The following is a 24319-nucleotide window of genomic DNA, read 5'->3' on the forward strand; positions in this document are numbered from 1 at the left end:
ATATGCAGGCCAGAATCTTAACTCTTGCATTTCTCACTGAGGAGGATTTATCCGTAGCTACTGGAATATCACACCATTATGAAACCATCTTCACAGCATGTCAGCTGAAATGCTGTTACATAGAAAAAGATTCATAAATAGAAGAAAAAGCCATACTAGTAAGTCTGTGAAAACATAATACCTGGCTTGTCAAGCTTCCCAGACTTTTATGTTTCTGCTTGCAGAAGAACCTCTGAACTTTGAGCAGATCTAAGTATTCCCTTGGTAAGAAGCAATGGTTCATGAGTTTTGATTTTTATTTTTACTTTTGTTGTTGCTGCTTTTTGTAGGTTTGCTTTCTTTCAGAGACACAGCATACTAATAATATTATTTTATATGCATATAAAACTAAATATCCTTTCACTCCCACCTTCTTGCAAATTAGGCCTATGAGGTATCAGACTAGTCAACATAAAAGCCACATCTGGTCTCTGATAATCACCTAAGTGAGAAATCCCAATGGACATCTGTACCATGCTTCTAGCAGTCTCCCAGCCTCACCAGCTCCTGGCCATGACTACTTTCTCAAATGCTTGCCACCAGCTACAGCTGCAGAACTTCCTTTATGCTCAGCAGCTGTTCTCCTCCTAGAAGGGTCCACCTGAACTAATCATCTCTTTTGAAATAATGAGGCATAAAAACCAAAACAGAAGTAAATCCTGTTTATAATTCTGTCTCTCACTAGCACATCCATGCTGATTCCATCTGGAGAACTGAAACCAAGCCTAGAAACTTCAGATAAATTCCTGTGTGACAACAGAATCCTTTTCTCTTTCAAGTGTTAGTATTTTCACTCCTCTCATGAGTTTAACAAAGGGTTGGTAGAAAGCGGAGACCTCATGGAGGTGAATTTTTTCTTTTTAGTAACAGTCTGAAGCAACATTAAAAAAAAACAGGCAAGCAGCATTCAAGTAGATAACAGCCCTAGAACACAACCACTGACATTCAAAGAGTGGACAGTTAAATCAATGGAATTATATCTGCTTCCTGAGCTGTGCTGCAATATGACTGAAAGCCTTCAGCTTCCCAGGGCACTGCTGCTAGCATAATTATTCTGCGCATCAGGATTTTGCTAAGTTATATTATGGAGAGAAACACACAAGACTTTTATCTGCAAGCCAGACTTTTAACATTTGTATTTCAAATTTTGCCCCATGAATCTGAAAGCTTGCCAGTTGTGTTGCTCCAACACTCTCAGTGGTGAGGTTCTGCAGCATCCAGCAGAAGCTGTGGCTATGAAGAAAACCAAATTCTCCAAGGTGGATATGCATTGGAAGAACTTCAGACTACAAAATATGAGTTTAATTTCTTTAGTTAGCATAATTAAAGTTACATTAATTTGATGGTTACTCAGGTGGGTTTTGTTCATCTAACACTATTCTGCAGTTCTTTTTTTTTCTCATCAAAATGGATCAAGGGTTGGGATAAATGGTGTTAAAGCATATACTTTCAAGATTTCTCAAAAAAAACAACCCAAAACCAAAAACATTCTTCCATTTTTCCACTGTATTCCTGTTTGCTTTGTGGGGTGTGGTAGAGTATGTTAGCATGACCAATTATTCTGTCAGTGCCAAGAAAACTTTACTTTTTTATTTGGCCTCTCTTAGGCATGCAATCAGTGCCAGTTGCCTTTTTGCCTCATAGCCCTTTCTACGAAGAGATGAAAGCGAAGCCTTACTGACATGCACAGGATGGCAGTGTGGTCACCAAAATAACTTGAATCTATTGGTACTGGCATGATTAAGCTTTTCTCCTGTCATTTCCCTTAATGCATGCCAATTTGGCCTTGTCAGTCATTGTATCAAGTCTGACAGGAGCTTTCATCCAAATAACGTCTCCAGAAACAATCTAAAAGCACTATTTCAAACGAGGTTTGAAATACTTTTCATGTACCGAGAACTTTTGTTTAATTTAAATTATAATAATAAGCTAAGCATTCTCTACTACTGTACTGTCAAATATGTATCAAGTTTTAGAGTTTGTCTGAATATACACAGTATAGTTAAAAAAAAAAAAAAAAAAAAAAAAAAAAAGCAGTACCAGGATCAGTTGTCTTAAAAAGGAGGATATATTTCTCTTAATGATTCTCAAAAAATAGAAAAGCAATATGTCTTTTGCCCAAGAAATTGATCTGAAATGTCCACCCTTCCTCCTACAGCAGCTTATTCAGTTAGACCCCGACCATTTTACTTTCAGTGCAGCACAGCACATCTCCCAAGGATCTTTGCCATATGGTTAACAGTACATTTAGCTAGCTGTTTCTTTACTAAAGATATAATTTGTTTGCTGTACTGTCAGGCAAAGCATCTTCAAGTTTGTCCCTTCATTCTTCTTCATCAAAAATTTTTATTTGCAAAAAAATTATCACAGAATTACCAAGGGGGTTGGAAAAGACCTACAAGATCATCCAGTCCAACCATCCACCTATTACCAATAGTTCTCACTAAACCATGTCCCTCAACACAAAATCCAAACGCTCCTTGAACACCTCCAGGGTTGGTGACTCCACCACCTCCCTGGGCAGCCCATTCCAGTGCCTGACCACTCTTTCAGAGAAGTAGTATTTCCTAACGTCCAGCCTAAATCTTCCCTGGTACAGCTGGAAGCCATTCCCTCTAATTTTATCACTAGTTACACGAGAGAAGAGGCTGACCCCCAGCTCACTACAACCTCCCTTCAGGTAGTAATAGAGAGCAATTCAAAGTAAAGAAGGCTAATAACTAAGATTGAACAAGAGGATTTTTTTTTTTCAGCTTTCCTAATGCTTATAAATTTCATAGGCAATTCTGCAGTGCGTTGCAGTGTGTGGCTGCTTGTGAGTTGTAGAAGCCAAGTCCAATTGTCTGGCCCATTTCACTGCTTAATGATACTAAAGATCCATTCTGGGTCTAAGCACTTTTTTATTTGAAAGAGAAAAAAAGCAACCTTGGATGAAAAAATCTTCAGAGAATAAAACAAGGTAAATATGTTTTCTGCTGCTTCTTTAATTTTCCAAGATGAATCTTAAACAACTCTAGTCTTTGCATGGAAACTCTAAGACTTTGAATGAAATACAGAGGACAATGAATAGGTAGCTGAATTAATCATAGCTGAGTCCATTATGGGCAAGAAGGAGTTAAAGAAAAATGAGTGTTTCCTTATAGGCTGCGAAACATTTACACATAACAGCATACATTTACTTAATTCTCTAATCCCTGTGACATCCTTGTGAATAAATAAGGCTGAAAATGCTGACAGCATGCCCTCCCTTTTGTGTTTGCAGATAAGCAGACATATTACGCCTACCATGCTTGGAAAGGAAATAAAATACAGAAAAGCACAGGAGCAAGCCCAGTAATTTTTAACTTGGACAGGAAAAAAAAAAAAAACAACACACAAGCTTAATTTGGAAAGGAGCCTGAAGTTTTGACTCTTTTGTTCAATGTAGTACACATGGTTCTTAGTAAGAAGATAACTTTGAATATCTGAACCTTTCCAGTTACAACTATAACAAAATGAGCCTGCATGAGCCTGTTGATGTTGTTGTTTGTGTAAACAGACAACCAAGTTCAACAGCCCTGAGCAAGTACTGATGTGCCTTCCAAAATGGAGTGGCAGACACTGTATTTAACCTTGTCTGCAGTTCTTCAGTTTACTTTGCCAGCTGAACTTCCTAGTAGCAGAATTTGAACAATATTTATTTGTCTGCTCCCATCTGTCAGCAATAGATCTAATTGTGCTACTGGGTCCTTCCAAACCTAAGTGTTCTAGCAAATTTTGCAGTCCTCCTAATTCTTTACCAAGCCTGAACTAGACAAAAACATATTTGACCAGATTAAAGCTTTTCTGATCCTTCTTTCTAAAAGCATATAGCCAGTCACAAGGTAAAACAAAGTATTATGTACGCTTTGATAAAAACAAAATACTTAAGGGAAGGAAAGGACTGTAAAACAAGCAACATGAACACCTGTCTTGCCATGCCTAGCGGTTAGCTAACCAAGACTAGATAAGGATTTTCTCTGTCAATGTTGAAAGACCTGCCTTCAGAATAGATGATTTAAGCACAATGCTACTGCTGGGAAGTAAGATAAGAAAGCATCTGCGCTGGCTTGACAATGATCCAGCTGAGACTCACAGGATTACAGTTGTACACAAACAGAAAGCAGATACGTTGGTAAAGTCCACACAGCCAAATCAATAAACTGGAGGCTTCTGCATGCAGCCACAATTAAGCTGTGCTCTGCCCTAAACTGCCACATTCATGAAACATGGTGCAGCAGCACAGTGAATGCAGACACACCCTGCAAGAACCTGCACAACCATCCGCCTATTTGGAGAGTGCCCTCCCATCTAAAGTCACTGAAGTTCCTTGATGCCCTATAGGGAATTTGTTTGCATCTCTGACATTGCCACTTACTTAATCTTAAGCAGTCCTGAGAGATTTCTCATGAGAATATCTAAAATATGCCAAAATCCAAAGTGCACATACAGCAAACGACCATCTTACCAGTAGCAAACCTTACACTACTGCACAGCAGCTCCAGGTCTCACCACCTACTACATCAGCTTTCCTATATTGGTGAAAGATAATCTCAAATGACCTTCAGTCTTTTTCATATCTCAGCAGAACTGTCTGCATACAGGGTCATATGCCATAAAGAGCATCCTTTGAGATTTTCTGGTCTCTGAGACCTTACACCTGCTCAAGTTCAATAGAGCAAAGTCTTTTTTCCATCAATACACTATTGCTAATGGAGTAAACTATGTCTTGTCTCCATGTCTAAAGGAATATCAGCAGTCCATTCTACAGATTAGAATCTACTTTAACTGAAGTAATTTCACTGAAATACACTATGACTGATAAAAGAAATATGCACATCTATTTGTCCTATCATCTGGATACCTACACTGTACCTGACAAGTAGTGAATTGAACAAACTATGGGGATTATAAGCAAACAGAAATTACATTGAAATTCCAGGGAGATAAGGGTTTTGGAGAGGATGAGAGAAAAAAATTTCTTTGGATTTCATTAAATTCGCAAAGTTTTGGTTCTGCAATGGATACACATTAAAACAGATATTGTGCAGCATGCGTTCCAGAGAGATTAATGGCCACATTAACTTTTTGAAATCTATAAACCAGATTTATCCCTTTGCAATTGGTGTGATAATGTTATATATATTAATCTTTTTTAAGAAGTGAACTAAAATAGAATCCAAGTTTATTTTCTTCATTCAATGGCTGGATCATCAAATAAACACAAAGATTTACAGCAGTATATGAGTGAAGTAGTGTGTATAAAGGAACCTTACTTGACATTTCATCCAAGAAATGAAATAGCACAATTAGATACATGATAATAAGACATTTTTAAGTGTTTGTTCTGGAATTGTTTTCAAACTTCAGAATTATAAACATTGTTACCATCCCCTTTAAGAAAATTTAAATGCACAGACACAACCATATCAATTTCTTAGAAGGTACTAAATTGAGGAGCATTTCCCACGTCTTTGACACTACTTACATAAAATAAAAATACGTTGTAATGTGAAATGAATTAACCAGGAAGAAATAGAAAAAAATGTGGAAATGTATTTTTTCTTATAACTGTCCCACAAGTTAATGCTTGGATGTAGTGGTGATTTCATAATTTTTTGAATACTTTTTCTTTTTAAGCAAGTGGCATGGTTTCTTAAACCTCTTCCACTTTCCAGTGCCCACTTATAAATCTGGCTTTATCTAGATATTTGCAATCACAGTAATACATTAATTCTTTCTTCATGATTATTCATGATTGAAAACTTAGATTTTTCCTTAGGATCAAGGGAGGAAAAAAGAGAATTAACAGGATCAAAGTAGGGCCAATGGAAATAATAGGAAGTTTAGGAAAGGCTTGTCAGGGGAGTAAGAAAAAAAAGTAGAGGATGAATTTACTTCTAGCAGAATTTTTGGAAGATATGTAGGACAGGCAAAAACACAAGTCTGACAAAACTAGAGATGGCCTAAAAATGGTATAGGAAGCAGCAATATAATTCCCGTACACACTGGCTTCAGGAGAGTCTTCTTCATGGAGGCATTCAGTCAAATATTATTTATCATAGATGAAAGAAAATTTCATGGTTTTTTTTTTTTTTTTTTTTTTTTTAGAAAAACATTCTATGAAAAATTTCCATAAAACCTCCACAACAGCTAACTTTCCACATAGGGTTTTTAGCTGATACAGACACTTAAAAGTCTTTTAAAAGAATTTATGACTAACTAAAGTGAACCACCTGCTGACTAATCCCAGCATCATACATTACAGGCAGCATTTATGTACCTGAGACAGATCAAGGAAATAATTTTAAAACTAGAAGACTTCTTCTCAGAGCAAGTACAACTTGCCAGAAAACCAACTGTTTCTTCGTAATGTGTCCTCTTGCAAGTTTGTGTATTTCATTTTGCAGATTGTGAAGGAAACAGGAGGATAAAAACTCTAATTTGGCAATAACTAACTTTTTATCACAAGAGGAGCACAAAAAAGATGAGAGACACACATAAACCACTGTCAAATACTTCCTTCAATGTCAACTTTATTTGCTAGTTATATTATTAATACTGCACATTATAGAGCAACCAATTAATATTTGGCTCTCTCAAGTCAGAACAGCAAAGCATAAAAAAAAGCAACCTTTCTCAATCTTGCATTTTCCATTTTTAATTTCTAGACTTCAGCTGCATGCAAGAATAGGAGATAATCTGATGAGTACTCACAGTGATAATGTGCCCAGAGAAGAACTGAGGCAGGAGTCAGAGTGCAAAGGAACAGATGGTCGGATGGAGACAGAAGCAAGCAGTACAAGAGAGCCTGAAAAAAAAAAAAAAAAAAAAAAAAAGCAAGAGTAAGGAACAGTGAGAGCAAGAACCAAGAAAAAGACTAGGGGATAATTTTTTTCCTGCTGAAATGAAAAAAGTAGGAACAAATTTTATTTAATAAAGTAAGGATTTTGCTTGATTAAATACAAGATACTTGAGATAGGCTTCGACTAAAACCTCCTTGTTAAGAAACATTCAGTTATAAATATTAATTAATTATCAATTTAAGTGAAATATATAACAGTTTTACTGATACAAGCATCAACATGTCTGTGCAATAAAAACAGTTTCCAGTTCTGCTGTTAAACCATTTGAGGAGGTTAGACATGATTTTCTTGCAAAATTTAGTTCTCTTTATTGTAAACTGAGGGAGATGCAAGTAGCAACAAGGTACAAGATTTTTAAACCGCAAGTATAACATTTGAGGTAAGTTAGATTCACAGTTATCTTTGTACCTTTGCACCTCACCTCAGCAACACAGAAGCATTAAGAACGTGATCACACACCAGTCTGTGAGAATCTTTTCCTATCAGGAATAACATGAATGTTGTCTAGGTCTATAGAGATGCATTTGTCTGTAACACCTCTGAAGCAAAAATGGCCAGCTGGCACCTTTCAAGTGTGAGGATGGCTGGATGCTCTTCTGTAAAACTGGCTTCTCACCTGATTTCTTCTCTCTGGAAATCCAGTAGTTTCAAATTATGTTCTTGACATGCAATCAGGATTTGTAAGGATCTTGGTCTGAAGGTCTGAGCTGTTAAAACACAGAGTTCACAGTTGCAGATGAAACCATTGGGACATGTAGTTTCCTTCTCCCCTTGCAAGGTGTAAATCATATTTTTCGCACAGAGAATTTTAACAATAAATTGACCAAATCTTGCTTGTGCTGTACTGCTGAGAAACCTGAAAAGGTTATGAATAAATTAATATCCTGCTTTTAGACCACATATAGATGATTTGTAAGTCAAAACCCAAACCACATACTTCAAGAGAAAATCAAATAGAAATAATGTCTGGCTTTCTCCTTTTCATTTAGAGAGTCCAGTTCAATTGATACCTTGAGGACAGCAGAGATTCTGGAAGAAAAAAATATCAAAATATGTAATGATATAAATAACTTTAAAGGATTTCACAACAAAACTAAGATACAGTAATTATGACAGGCAAGTTTTGGGTGCCCTGTTTTGTTAACGTTTTTTCTTCCTGCCACATATTTAGAGATATATATATTTTTTTAATACTGTAAGGTAAACACTGAAGTAAATTATAATTCATAGAAAAGAATATAGTCAAATTCAGAAAGTTACAGTACTGAATGACTACTCTTCTATGCACTTGAAAGACACATGCATGAAATATAAAAAAGAACAAAAAATCAAAAGAACAAAAAATCAGAAAGCTATTTGTGTTTCTAATCAGAAATAATAATGCATTGCTCTCTAGGAAGTTGAATGAAGTTTCTCTAGCAAGCTAATGCACTCAGTGCTACGTGCTAGTGTTTTGATTTTGATTTTTTTTCTGATCAAAGCAAATTTCTGCTATTAATTATGCAATCACCGATAATAAGAAGTCTTGATATTTAGGCAATTTAAAAAATAATCATGCTGCCAACTCATTTTTATGTTAAAATCCATCAGTTTTTGCTTAAGAGGTCTTGGAGGAAAACGGGATAATTATTGTCACAACACGTGCTATAGCTTTTGTATGCAAGATATATTTTTAAGAACTTTTACAATTGTACAAAGTACGGCAAAAAGTTATCTGCAATTCAAGAAACATCTCATCTATGGAGCTCTGACTTTTTAGGTGGACCTTTTCTGCCTGCCATGACATTAATAAAAAACAACCAAATATATAGATAAAATGTGCAAAATTAGGAATTGAACAGAAGAATCTCCTCAGCAGGTTAAGGAGGAGCTGGTAGCAACAGCTCAATTTTTGTCTCTTTCCCAAAGATCTCACATTTATTTTATGCAGTAGTCATGCAGAGTGTTAGAATACATGACATAGAATAATCTACTTTTTCCTTGGTGCATTTTACAACAGCAATGGGGAGGAAGAGGAAGAGATTTTAAAACCAAGAATGAAATAGATACAAAATAAATTGAAAAAGGACAAGAGGAGCAGAATAAGGTCGAGAATATTAGATAGAAAATCCATTATATGTAGGTCAGTCCAAAAGTAACATTTCAGTGGGAACAAATAAGAGACAACAAACACAATGAGCACAATAACACTTTGGTAAATTCTCAACTAATAAACGCAACTTTTCAACATAGTCACCATCATTAGCTATGCATTTTTATTAGCAGTGAACAAGAGCCTACATCCCATACTCTTCAAAATCTGCATGGCTGTCCAAAACGTAGCCTGTCTTTCATGTCACTGTCACAACTGCTGAAATGCACCACCTACTGCTTCATTGTGCTCCTATCCCCTGCTTGGTTCCCGTGCTTTTCCATAAATGTTCGGCAAACAACAACAAATGTTAATGTATGCAATTTTTTCAAAATGAAGGAATTCAGTGACACATCTTTGCTTCATATGCACTTCCATGTTAGACACCATTTTGTCAGACTGTCCCTCTGCTGCCTTCTCTGCACAGTAACTAAATGTAATGGAATACTGGTGGAAAAGTTTGACCTCTACTGCTGTACCACCACCAACTGCTTCTGATGTTGTAGGCCAACAGAATAAAATCAGAGGCAATACTTTCAGAGCAGTCTTTGCATTTCATTAAGGACCCTCTCTGTGGGGCACAACCCAAGGTAGAAGATACAATGGACTCCACTTTATTAGATCAGTTACAAGAGAATACCAGCTTTTTTATTTTCTTATTAAAGAATATCATTTGATTGTAGTTTACTCATATATTTGTGTTTGTGATTTGCTCAGCACTGATGGAACATTTTGTTGCCAAATTTCCTGAGGAAGCATCAGACAGCAGTTAAATTTTATAATACCTTCCTTGGCTGAAATTCAGACAGGCTCAGAGAAAGTGCTTCACCAGAAGGATGGAGTCTTTAACCTACCTACCCCTTCCCCAGCACAGCTCCTTTTCCATATACTCAATTCTAATAGCATTAAATGCTATGCACTGATATTCTCCATAGCTGACAAAAGTTCAGTATTTGATGCTCCTGGATATTGTGGATCCAGTCAGAAAACTGAAGAGTTTACGCAATCTAGATTTTCCCTTAGAGAGATAGCTACAGATTTTCAAATGCTAAGTCCGCTCACATTTAACATTGACTCTGCCTCGGACAAGAAAAGGAAAGGACAGTAAATTAGCAGCTTTGGAAATCAACACAATCAACAGTAATGATATTATGAATCATCTCTGGAAGAACTTCCATAATGGTCACGCTCTGTCTTTTTCAGCAGCTGTCAGGGTGATCAGACATACTTCTAATGGTTATCATAACTAATGACAACTACTGTAATGATTATCTAATGACAGTCATAGCTCAGCATGCAGGCTTGAAGGCCTCCACATGGTGGACATTTCAAGAGAGCTTTTCAGCGCTAATGATGATAGCTCTATTGCCAACTAAGTTTTCCCCTGCCAGCAAGCAAGAGCTACTCAAACTCAATAGCCTCAGCAAAACAACCTGTACTCCATCATGATTTGACCACTTACCACTTACAGTAAGTCCTCAGAGGAAACAGTGGCAGGCAAGATCCCAAATCTGTAACTCATACTGGACTTTCTCCCCTTCCAGTGCCTCATTCTGAGGCTCTGTGACGTCTTGCTACAGGGAGGCACCACTAAGAATAAATTTTACAATAAAGATGACAGATAACAACCTCAACACAACTTCTAGCAAATACTGATTTCAACTCAACTTCAAATCTCTTCAAACCACATAAGAACATATTTGCAAATAAGAGTTTTTTTCTTTCAGCTTTCCTACAAATACCTCAAGAGTTTCCAACAAAAAAAACCTCCTTACTCCTTTGTAAATATGCTTATTTTATTCCCTTATTATCTCATTAATGTGAAGATGCATTTATGCATAGGTGTCAAAAAGATAAAAGCACAAGCTTTGCTAAATGTAAATATATAAATAAAAGTACACTTCATTCTTTAAGACCTACTTTTAAACACAATACTTCTATTCTTCTTCTCATAAATCTGCATTCCTTCATCTGTATTCACAAAAGAAGGTTTGTTTCCAGAGATAGTTATTCAGGCTATTTATCAGTTAGACACACTTCAAAACAACAAACACTTCTTCCTTTGTGGAATCTGACAATAGAAAAAGTCTACAAAAGTCTTTTTATCATCCCATTCAATCGTTCTTATCCAATAAATTCCTTAATAGTTCAAATTAAGAAAAATATAGAAATTGTAATAAAAATAGTAAACAGCTCACCCTTCTCTCCTTTTAGTTCTCTCTATACAGCAAAATAAAACATATTGAGAAATAAACTAAACACAAAACAATCAATAGAATGAAAAGTCAGAAAATAACCTTAAGTAGGACACAAATATTTGCAATTTGCCAGACTAATTTTTAACCTAGATCCATATTCACTATTAGCTTAAATAGATATATACGTATAAAAAAAAGGTAGGAGCACATTCTAATTAGTATTGTAACACATCATTACTAGTCAAACAGCAAATTATTATTGATTAGGAACAGGAAAGAGCTCAATACATCTTGTGTTGAGCAAAGCTTACAGTTCTTGACAGGACCAAATGTCATTTGGTATTGGAATATTTGCTACAGCTATTGCTGGAACACATCTTTTGAAATAACCTTCTCTACCTATTGACAGGCACTCAGTACTGCTTTTCTTCATGATCTCTCACATCTGGTGGGTATTACTGTATTTTTTACAGAGTGAAGAAGATCCAGTAGAAGAAAAGGGCAAAAAGTATTGGCAATATATACCATAAATCACTTGCAAGGTGACAGTTTTGAGATCTGAATTTAAAAATAGTTCTGAAGTGAGTAGACTGTACTGACAGAATACTGAATGGGATCTTTGGTATACCAAACCTCCAGAGCTTTTGGACAAAAAAAACTTCTGGCCATACAGGGAATCTAATTATTATTGTTTTAAAAGGGAAGACTAGAGGTGGAACTGTCCGTTACAGACAAGTTAAATCTGTAACATAAGGCTGAATTATCAATATTACAAATACATTTGCATGCTGAGAAATAGTTTGAAACTCCTGAGTTGCTTGGCTTAAAAACATCAGAGAACTGGTGACACTCAACATTAAAGGGAAAAAAAGGACAATAAAAATGCTATCAAAAAAGCCAGCACAGTATCCTGGTCATATTTGTGAGGAGGTGACCCAGTTCATAATCCATTTCATAGGCAAGGACATAAACTAAGTGGAAATAAAAATAAATATTATCAAAATATTTCTATAATATTGTAATGGAAATTTAGAAAAGAATGGCTTGTCCAGAATTCCATATTTTGAGGCAATATACCCAATACAATTTTAATTTTTTTTTCCTTGTTTATCAAAGTGGATTTTTTGTTTCTCTTCCATCACAGCTGACTTTTCCCCATTTCTTTAAGAAAGCTTAATTCCAGCTTGAGCAGTTTCATTTTTTTTCTTATCTTTAAACCTCAGTTGTAATTGAATCAACAGAAGTACTATCTAATCATATTGTTCTGCTATTTATGAAGCTTTCTAAATCTCTCAGCAAGTAAATTAGTGTCATATCAAACTGCTGAGCTAGAATTTTGCTGGCAGAGACAGATGTAGGGCACTTTCCTTTAGTGTGTAACAACAGATCCCGTTATAAAAATAACTCTTCTCCACCCCTCAAACTTCATAATCTGGTCTATTCAGGAACAGGATTCTGTTATGTGGGTCAACTACAACTAAGATGAAGCCAGTTAAGATACAGCTTTCACAAAGTATGTGTCACTTCTTCATTCTAATGTAATCATTACTGCTAATCAGAAATCAACATTTTTACTTCTACTATTAAGGTTATATTAAATCTTACTGTAAAAAAAAACACAAAAAAAGATTCCACATCCTTGCTTGTGACAAAAAGCAATATCCATAAAAGAACATTAGTGATGTCATAGTAACAGAAAATCAAAATAAGAAATCTAAATGCAATTTCAACTTCTACTAAAAAAAAAAAAAAAGAAAGAAATGAGCAATCTCTTACAACAAAATGTATTATTTACTGAAATTATACTAATTCATTTTCCTCCTTGCAAATTGCTGACATTTACTTGTTTGTCATAGGTTTGGTTACCAGCATCCAAACTCATGTGTATTGACTTTAAGGACTGTTGACCTAACAGAATTTGATTTTAAATATCAAAAGATTTTACATAATATTCTGAACTTTATTTTCATTGATATATTCTACCAAAATATTTTTACAAACTCTTTCAGAGGGAAATGGGTAAAGATGCTGATCATCTGGAAGAAGAACAATACAATCTCAGCTATTCAACACACATGCAGATACCCTAAGTTACTTCCACATATATTGAGTTCAGGTGGTTACTGTGGACAAAGCCCAAGCTCCAAAGGATTTGATTTGTAAAGAATTAAGATTATAGGATTAGGTATGGAGAGTTTTTGATCATCCTTGTTTTGCTACTTTGTTTGTTTTAAATGCATGCTTTCTACATACATTGAGCTCTACCATTACTACAGCCACTTCCAAAAATACTTAACCAGCCACTAGGTGACATGCATTTCCAGTATCTTTTCATTGTTTGTGCTGTAGTCATCAGGACAGCACTTCTTTATGTTGCTTTATAAACAACTGGAAGCTTTTGTCATGTTATCAGATAATTGAGAATTGTTCAGCTTACTTATTTCCCCTGACATTAAACTTTCTGATGGAAGCTGAGCATCTTTCAACATATGAGTCCTCAGAATAAGAACATTTAAGACTACTTCAAAGAAGGAACTAAATGACAAATATGATTTTATGAGATTAGATGGGGAGTAGTTGAAATACAGTAAATAGTGATTTAATCCCTCTGATAGAAGGGAAACATCTGTTAAAAGTTACATTGAGTTAACTTTAAATTCTAATAGAAAGATTACCTTTTTCTTATAGTACACAGTGTAAAATTCAAGTCCAGATTTAAATAAATTACAGATAAATCTGCTTGAACCTTAGAGTTCTGTTGGCAAGATTGACTAAGAAATACATGCTTCTTTTGCTGCAACAACTATTTACACACGCAAAAAAAAATCAAGTGGTGTAACATGTTAATCAATCAAAATAATAGTTCAAAGATTTTCTTTCAAGTAGTTTCTCTTCACAATAAATTCACTTATAATATTTGTATTCTGGTGTGCCGCATATTCAACTTATGTCTTCTGTGATTCTTTAAAAAAAAAGACAAAACTCCAGTTATCCCAAAGTTGATGTTTCTCTTTTCATACGCAGCTATTTACACATATACTACTATTCATGTAGATCTGTATAAGCTTCTTAATTTATAGAATTTATGTTTATTTACTTATGGTACGCCTTCTTCCTCTTCTCATCACCTTGTCTCATATTTAAGTCCTCCAGCTGTGCTCCATGCACTGATGCAGTGGAGTTTTGGAGCATAAATGAAAGCAAGTAGCTTCTGCAAACTAATCACAAAGTATTTTATACCTATTGTCAGTTCTCAGCATGAGACAAATGTTCTGCTGATTGATAAAAAAAAAAAGAAGAGAAAATGTTCAAATCTTGTTACAATAAACTTCAGCATTTCAATTTCTTCCCCCTTCTATCTAAGATTTTATTTATGTGGAAAAATCATAATAGGTGTATTTGTTACTGCCCTTTTCGATATGTTGCTTTCCCAACATCATCCCCCTCCATCTGTCAACCACTTTGGTTGGTGGGAGGTAATTTTATATGTTACATTTATATCAATGATAATGAATTCTTAATGAAAAGAAAACCTATTTCATTTAGGGAATATGGTGATAACCAATCTGTTAAACATTTACAACTCTATAATGTAAAATTATTCCTTGAAAGGACACGTTCTAAAGCATACTGCTTATTAAAACACATATTGTCTATTTGTTCTCCATGCAGAAGGAAAGGGCCATTCTCAAATACCCTCAATTCATCCCACAGGTGAAGACATGGTTTCAAAAATATCTGAGGAAATATTTATGTCACAAGTTTTCCATTGAAAACTACCAGGTCTGGAATGATCTGCATATATTTCAGTCATTATAACCAAGGTTCACTGCTTACTATAAAGCGAGCAAATCCAAAGGAAAAAAGGATGACTTTATACAATAAACCACATTATGTTTTGTTTACTGCTAGACTTTAAATACAGATGACTTAAAGCTTTCAGAAGGGAGAAGAACAGCATTTAGGGTGGTGAAGGTAACAAAGAAAACAATAAAAGAGCCCTAAAGTCTTCAAATATTCTAGTCTAACTCCTGGATCCACACAGGATCACCCAAAATTCAAAACCTGTCTGAAAGCATTGTCCAAATGCTTCTCGAACTCCAGCAGGCTTAGTGCCATGACCACTGCCCTGAAGATCCTGTTCCAGTGTCTGAGTATTACTGTAAGAAATCTCCCATGTCAGAAACATAACTGTGTACCTTGTATATTTCTGCTTTCCCCTCCTCCCCACAAAAAGCTGATACTCAGTGATTTTTTTGCACGTTAGTCTGTTCAGCCATTGTTGTGTATGTTAGATTGCCACAAAGTTCTACAAAGAAGAAATGACCAGAATCTGCTAAGTAATTTATCTGTGCCCTGCTGATCCCAAGAGCAACCAACTCAAGATACAACTTCTCTCCCATTTCAATAGGCCAAGGTTTGCAAGAGAACTTAAGTTACAAAAATCCATCCTCTTCTGAACTCAGCTAAGTTTTGGCAGTTTCTTACTTTTGCTTCATAAAAGAGACCACGGTCACTTTCTTGCTTATAACAAAAGGTCCACTTGGAAGTACATCATCTGTCTGTTCAGCCCCCGCACTTCATTTCTACAGATACACAAATGTTACTTTGTTTTATCTGGGAACTAGTTCTCATAATCCAGATTTTCAATGTGGTATAAAATTCTTGTCTTCTTTTGAGAATTACTTCCTGTTTTTCAGTAAAGAATGTTTCCTCCAATTACTTTTAAAAAAATACATGAACACATTTTTTTTTTTTTTTTTAATACATTAAGATGTGTATAGCTGCACAATCTAGTTCTATATAGCTTATCACTGCAGCATAAGCAGCACAGTAGGCTACTGAGCAAACACATTGATTCTTACACTCTTTCCTAGGGAAACCATAAGGCATTACAAAAAAAAAAAAAAAAAAAAAAAAAAAAAAAAAAAAAGGAAAAAAAAGAAAAAAAAGAAAAACAGACTCATAATGGGGGAAATGCATCAATGACATTTTACTTGAAAAGAGTACACGTACCTGATTTCAAAGAAGGGAAATTGAACAGATTGGAATCCCCTTCTACTTTACCTAGGCAAGTGCTTAAGTAAAACAATCCCAACAATCGCTAATAGCTTCAGTCAACTATCTGTGCACATTTGAAAGCAGAATTTGACCTACAATGCTGAACTTCGTAACTCAGTTTCCAGAACATCCTCAGAACTCCACTGTTGTCTTTTTGGCTCACAGTGCACAAGTGTCCTTGCAATTTATTGTTGATGTTTTCACCCATATCCAGAATACAGTGAAAAGTAGCAAGTTACAGGTAGACTTCTCTTAATGCTACTGTTGAAATAGTTCAATGCTTCCCAATTCAGTAAAAATGTTTCAGAAAGAAACCACTGCTAAGAGTGACATCCACTGATGCTGTCATATGCACTAGAAATGAAATCTGTAAAAGCTTTGCTGTCCTTCAGCAGTTGGTAGGTGAAGATAGCTAATCTTGAAGTTTTTTAAAGTGATATTTGTGACTGAGTGAACTGAATAGATACACAACTGTCTCCTGACAGCTTCCTACCTTCACAAATTTTAAAGCACAGTAACAAGCTGTAGTATACACACTTGCAGACCATTCTATATGGGCTGGAATAATCTCTTATCTTAAAGCGTTTCAAAGTTTAACTGAATAATAGTAATCTTATGGAGCTCAACATTTACTAGGAGCTTAAGACAGTCAGCACACTTATTTCTTTCAGTGTGGAAATGCCAAGCCAAAACTGTCAGTGCAATTTCATTGACTTCTAGGTGTGTATTTGACGCACTGTAAAATGCCTCTGTCAATTTATCTCTAAGTTATCTTACAATTTTTAAAGATTTAGTTAATACACTTACAAAGTTTTTTAATCTTTTTCACAATAAACATAACATGCTGATGATCTCAAAGGACTTAATCAACTGCACAACATAGGAAATTAGCATTATATGAATGCCTTCAAGCAAAAATTAGCTGTAGGCTTAAGATCTATCATGCTGAGATTTTAGGGAGAAGATGCTCATAATTGTTGCCTTTTTGCATAAGAAACAGGCAGGATAAGTCAGAAGAGAGAAACTATAGATGCCTTGCCAAGAAAATGACCATATGTTGTGGCAGAGAGAGAAAATAATTGAATGTTGCATCCAATATTTAACCTCACAGACATATTAAACCTGTAAAAGCAAGGCAAGATATTCATATGGTCTCAATCAGCATGATCTTGCAGACTATGTGACTATTTAAATGATTGAAAATGTAATGCAAAGCAAAGAACAAAACAGGTGACGAAGAAATTGGAGCAGCAGTATTTTCTTACTTCACACTTGCAGTTACCTGTGGAAGCATCTGTTTTAACCTGGCAAGCTTGTTAAGTTAGACAAATTATTGGATAGGAGGAGCTTGTAAGATTCTTTCATACCTTTGCATTATTTATATTATGAAATAGCATAAAATCATACTTTATTGCACATTTTTAGGCTTTCTTTTTTTTTTTTTTTTTTTTTTTTTATAATACTCTAATACTTTCCATGACAGCTGTTTCTCCCTTTGTATTAACATTTCTTGGTTGCGTGCTCAACATGTATTTTTACATTTAGACAAAGCAGTAGTAAATTGCAGAAAACACCTGAATGGCAAATACATCTGAGCACTATCACAGAATCACAGAACTGCAGGATTTGTCAGGGACCTCAAGAGATCATTGAGTCCAATTCCCTGCTAAGGCTGGTTCTCAACAATAGGTCACACAGGCAGGCATCCAGATGGGTCTTGAACATCTCCACAGAACCATACACCGCTGCCTCTCTGAGTAACCTGTTCCAGTGCTTTGGGAAGATTCATTAAAAATATTCCTGGTTGCTGTCTTGGTCTAACTTCACTTGCTCCCAGGCAGTCAGCAGTGCTTGGAGCACAGCTATCTGGTTGCCCCTACTCCAATATACCTGACTTTAAAGACACAGTTACTTCCCCTGACTATATTGTAGCCATAACTATTCCAGTGAGAAAGAAGAATTTTAAGGACATTTCACAGAAATCTTAACAAAAGGCAAAAAATTCTGTTCAAATAAATAAATCAGATGCTGAAATCAAGGTAAGAAGGTATTCACTTATGGAATTCAACTTTTACCTTCTGCAGAAGTAATACTTACAATTATTTTAGCAATGTGGCAGTATCTTTTGATTTGCAGATTAATTACTTTTTCTTTACCTGAAGTTGTATATTTATATATCCAAAGTATTGCTAGAAGTTAAGGTACTGGAAATTGACCTATCTGACATTTTAAGTAGGAAACTCATGATGTATTCCAGGGTTCTGAAGATATCACATTCCAGGATAATGAGCAATATATTTGTTTTTATACTTCTTAAGAAAATGAATTAAAAAATGAAATTATCTCCAGACAAGAAACAGAGGTAGTTGAGGTGAAAAATATACAGTGTACTGAAGAGAATGATGTGTAATGATGAATACAGTGGAAAATAAAAGCGAAGTTTAACGTTTAACATAGTAGCCATGGTGCTTGAATTTTGACAAAAGGACTGCAGCCTGTGAAGATGCCTCCCATTTCTTATTAAAATTGCTTCTCTACAGTGATGTCACTAGAAAAAAAAATACAAAAACAACAACAAAAAATCTGTCTTGAGAAAATTATAAATATGATTTTGAAAGTTGCAAGACCTCTACATGATGTTAGATGTCAGAACTCCAATATGATTTTTCTCTCCAATTATACTATTAGTCTCTTAGGGGATGAACAAAGCTTGCTTTTTTATATAGCAGCAATTATAGACTATCTTGCATTGCATCACACCCTGCTGGGCAGAATGGAGAATATCTCAGTCAATCATATGTTACTTTACCCCTACAGGAAATTTCTGTCTTCATGAATCAAAGGATTAGTAAAGGTAGTAAGAACACCAAGAAATTGACAGGCATAAGGGACAAAATATAATTCTCAGTAGGCATAACCTCTTCTGACTCGGAATTCCAGCTTTCAGTCTCTTTAGTAAATAACATACATTTGATAGGTCTATTAGATTGTCAGCTTTTGTACTGAACAACTTTCATGGATTTAGAAGATTCACCAAAACAAGAAAAAACAAAGAATAGATTAGATAGGATGAACAGGATGAGCTTGTAGGTACTGAAAGAACCTTTGATTAATTTGATTAATACTTGCATCATTCTATCAATGTGTAACGAATTTTGAAGGTATGGACAAACGTGTTTCTCAGGAGTTTGAGATTTTAAGATACAAAGCATATCTACAAAGTGTACAAACATTTGACTTTTTATTATCATAAAATTTCAGTTAGCCTTTATGCTTTGAGCTGTCTTGAAATGATTGTTGTTTCTTTTTATCTAAACAAATTGGAAGAATGATAAAATAATTTCAATATAAATATGCATCTTTATCATCCTCCATTCTTTATCAATTTCCATGTTCTATTTCAGATGTAAATTCATAATCCTACTATTCAGATCAAAAGCTACCTTTTTGTCTCCCTTGCTCATAACCAGCCTCTCAACTACAGATTGAAATGACTGCGTCAGTGAAAAGAAGCTAATACCTCACTGTCACAGAAATCTCACTGGCTAGAAATATAAGCAAAGCTCCTAGCTCATAATGGCAATGTGACTTTATATAAGCAGAGAATCATAGTAACTCCTTGCCAGAAGGAATGGACATTCAAATTGATACTCTCAATCACATCCAAAAGACATTTTTAATTAGGATTTAAATAATGCTGAATCTCTGCTAACCTGACATGGCTTTTTTCTTAATACCTGAAAAATATCACTTTTTTTCTAAAAATTTATCAAGTCTCTTATTCCATTTTATTTCTCTTGGAGAACATCTTGTTCACATTTCTGATTCTATTACAGGTCATCTTCCCTGTTGCCATCTTTTTACCATCTAGCTTTCAATTTTTTATCTCACCTATTTATAAACAATTATCTATACCTTGTCACCCAAAGAAGAGGTTGTATATTATTTCCACTTTATGATTATCTTTTCTTTTAAATGCACACACAGACACAAAAAACACAGATAGGACACAAAGTTAAAGATTAGATGCATCTCATCCATTTCATGGACAAGTCAAATGAAATTATGGTGTATTCGCCAGTTTTTCTCTGAAATATATAAAAAACAATACCCTACTTCTTACAGAATTCTAGAACATAACCTCTATCAAATTACACAAGCCACAAACCAAAAACGGAGGATAGATCACAAAGTCTACATGCAATCAAATACTGCCCCAGAAGGACCATAGATAGTCTCTTGTTCACACAAAAAAAATCCTGCAGCTTTTTTTTTTTTTTGCTTCACTGTTGTTGACATTTTCTTTTAGGAAAAGATATAACCTCTGGTCAGTTGTTACTGCTTCACCATTTTTCTCTGTGTGAGAAATAAGTTTGTGCTTTAACTTTTGAAGACAAGCACTAGTATTCCTTGCATATAATCACATAGCTGTCTTCACAGAATGCATCTTAAAGATGATTTCTTCATTTTCTGTGTATTTAAAACACACATGGTAAAAAACATAAATTCACCTATGCAGACATGCTCTGGCAGCAAAAGAAATAAGGAAAAAACAATTGTGTTGTCCACAAAGTAATCTTCATAGCAAAGCAATTCCTTTGTACTGTTAAGAGACGAGGAGAAAACTCTCTTCATCTCCACCGAGAGCCAGTGATCTAGACACTAAAAAGCTATATATTATTTTATGTATTTCTTAATACCAGATTATAAGTGCCTAGGGAGCAATCTCAGCTGTTGCCTAAAGCCATCTTTCTACTAAGATGAGACCCACATTATAAAAGTTCTTGAAAACTTTTTGCCAATAATGTGCAATGCTACAGTAAGAATAGATTTTAAAACTACTGGGCGCACTGGTCCAGCTGTGTTGCCCATGAGCAACTACAAGGTGTTCTTCACAGATCACACTGACACAGAAAGACCATTGATAAAGGTAAGAGCTTACACTTGCTTAAGCTTCTTCCTATGATAACTGTTGGTAAGAACTTACTACTTCTTGAAGATTACCTGACAAAAACATGGAAGAAGGAAACTAAACCACTTAATATTATCTTTAGATTAGAAAACGGAAAATACTTTATTTAAATCGGTGACAGTGATGTGCAGTGAAAATGAAAGTGCTAGGATGCCACACTATGGCTGATCACACTTACACAATTCATTCCAGAGAGAGAAAGAGAAAAAGAAAATCAGGTTTCCTCCTGATAGTCCCTGAGAATAAGAATAGTAAACAAAGGATGAAAATTCTGCCAGTTATAGTGAACTCCATATGCCCTATCCATATACAAAAACTGTATTTTCATGGGATTGTAAGTTTGTTTTCTAATATCAGTTGAGATGAATAAGTATAACAATACTCTGGACTTTGGTGAAATAGATTGTCTAATTTCTCATTATAACTTTAACTACCACAAATACTGTTCATGTTAACACATTATTTGTATATGGAAATACAGTTAAGAAAAATAACAGACACTATACTACTATACATCAAGTCTTATCTGTACATAATAATGAAATATGCCAAAACCTATTGTTTAGAACATTCAGGTTGGACAGACTTCAGGGCTCATCTCTTATTTATAAAAGGTTTTCAAAGTGACTTGAGCTATTGCTAAGTGGATTTTGTGGGATTCCTTCCAAAATGCTGCTTCCCACCAAACCTCAAAGTTACTGGTAGAAAAAAGTGCAAGCTGAAACGTGACAGCAGAGTCAGAATACATAATTTCTTTCACTAAACTGCTTCCTTAAGGAATCATCTTGAAGAGAAGTTTAAATACATAAATAGAAGCATTGGTTTTGTCAAAAATAATAAAAATTGGCTGAATTAACCAACCATATTGTTGCAGAGCTCTTTATTTGGTTTCACTTTGGTCACGCCACCTGTATTCTGTTCTTTAATCTTACATATCATTCCTTAAGCATTAACAGAAGCAAAGGAGCAAGATGAACAGCAAACACAGAAGTGCTCACAGTCAAGTAAATAAGCTTTTGTACAGAATCATATAGGACAGAAGGGAGAAGACATCATCTAATCTAACTCCCCCTGTGAAAACAGGTTCCCTAGAGAACATTATGCAGGAAAGCATCCATGGGGGTTTCGAATATCTCCAGAGAAAGAGACTCCACCACCTCTCTGGGCAGTCTGTTCCGGTGCTGTCACCATCACAGTAAAATTTTTCCTCGTGACTATATGGACTTCCCATTTTCCAGTTTGTGACCATTTATAGCCCAAATATCTTGAGCTGGCTGAGGTGAATAGATACAAAAGTAAATGAAAAGGAGACAGATGGGATTCATACTCAGATTAAAAGCTTCTAAAAAACTGCTGCATCCCCCTAAACTCTTCAAATAAGATGAATTAGTTAAACTTCATGCTAAACTGATCTGCCAGAAATGCCAGTTCACTCACCCTTATCTAAAAGCACTTGTTTGGAAGAGTTTGAATCTCTGGTGAACAGCCTGATGTAACATTAATCAAAAGGCACATTGTAAGATCAAGTTTTCACTGAAACTGATATTCATTTCAGCTTCAAACCATCAGTAATAAATTGCCACAAGCCAGTAAAAAGTTCACTATAAAGAATTATGTCCCTTCTGCCCTTGATCACAGCTACTGTGTTATCTACAGTAAGCAATTTTCTCATATGCTCTTCAGAAGGTCATTCAAAACACTGCTGGTGCAAATTTTTGTGATCATAGAATGCAGACTCTTGTACAGCACTGGCAAAAAATGTATTTCTAATGATGATGACTACATCAAAAAATAATGGTTTGTAGCTGAGAAGTTGCTCTATCAAACAGTGTTATTGTGCTTTGTACCCATGGAAGTGCAACAGATACCAATAAGAGGCATTTCTTTCAGAGCAACCTACAAAATTCTGAAGGATACATAAGCTTGAAAAGTTACATACTGAAAAAATCCTCCCAGGATTTTTTCATTGTTAATCTTTATGAATTTGTAGTCCATATATAAAAAAAGTCAAGCTGTGTAAATTTTAATAGAAGAGAGGGCAATTTTCTACTCTGTTATGGTTGCTATGTTGGTTTTTTTGTTGTTGCTACCATTCTCTTTAAGCCAAAGTTGTGACGTATGATACAAAATAAATTTAACAGCTAGCTCTCACTTTATATTCAGTCATTACTTCTTTTAAAAATAATTTGAATGACCCCTTGATAAATAAATATGCATTCCCCCATACATCCCCCCATAAATGACTAGCACTCAATTTCCTTTTGAATGCACATGATTTTTGAGAGTCAGCAGCTGTGTTCACAAGTTCCAAACTTAGATTTACTACTTCTGACACTAATAACTTTAGAAAAGACCACAGAAGGGATTCTTGAGAAAATGCACTTCAGCTAAAAAGGACTAAATGGAAACAAGAGTGCTTCCCCCTCAGACATCTGATTTTCTGCTTTTTGTTTATTTGAATGTGCCTATGATTGCTCTTCTGAAAGAATGGCCTTAAATTATGAGTGCTGTAGGTAGCTTAGACCTTGTATGAAACATAAGAGAACTGCATATTGCCCAAGTATTCAGATACCTGTCAGTGAGAGTCTGCCTGGAAAAGAAAAAACTTGATTGAGATTTACAGTAGTCTTTTGTATACAAAATATTTTGACATCCTTCAAGGAAAAAAAAAAAAAAAAAAGAAGATGAATTGAACAGTTCTACAATACGCAGATAGGTCTGCTCAGGGCTGGACAAAGTGTTGTAGCTATAATTGTTGCCACCGTCTGAGAGGGAAAAGAGAGAGGGGAAAGAATAGACATTGGGTGGACAAAAATGCCTGTCAGGTCATACATAACTGGCACTCAGCTATCAACAGCAGTAATGAACCTTTCCCCTAACACTAACCCATGGGTTGCTTTTAGTCTTTAATCTTCACTTAATAAATATCTCACACTATCTCATGTCTACTGAAGCTGGTAGGATAGTGGTGGTTTGTAATTGCACTGGTTAGTTTCAGGCCAAGGTTTATTATCTATTTAATAGGCCCTCATAA

This window comes from Tympanuchus pallidicinctus, unplaced genomic scaffold (genome assembly GCF_026119805.1).
Source record: "Tympanuchus pallidicinctus isolate F22 unplaced genomic scaffold, pur_lepc_1.0 scaffold2, whole genome shotgun sequence".
Classification (NCBI taxonomy): Eukaryota; Metazoa; Chordata; class Aves; order Galliformes; family Phasianidae; genus Tympanuchus; species Tympanuchus pallidicinctus.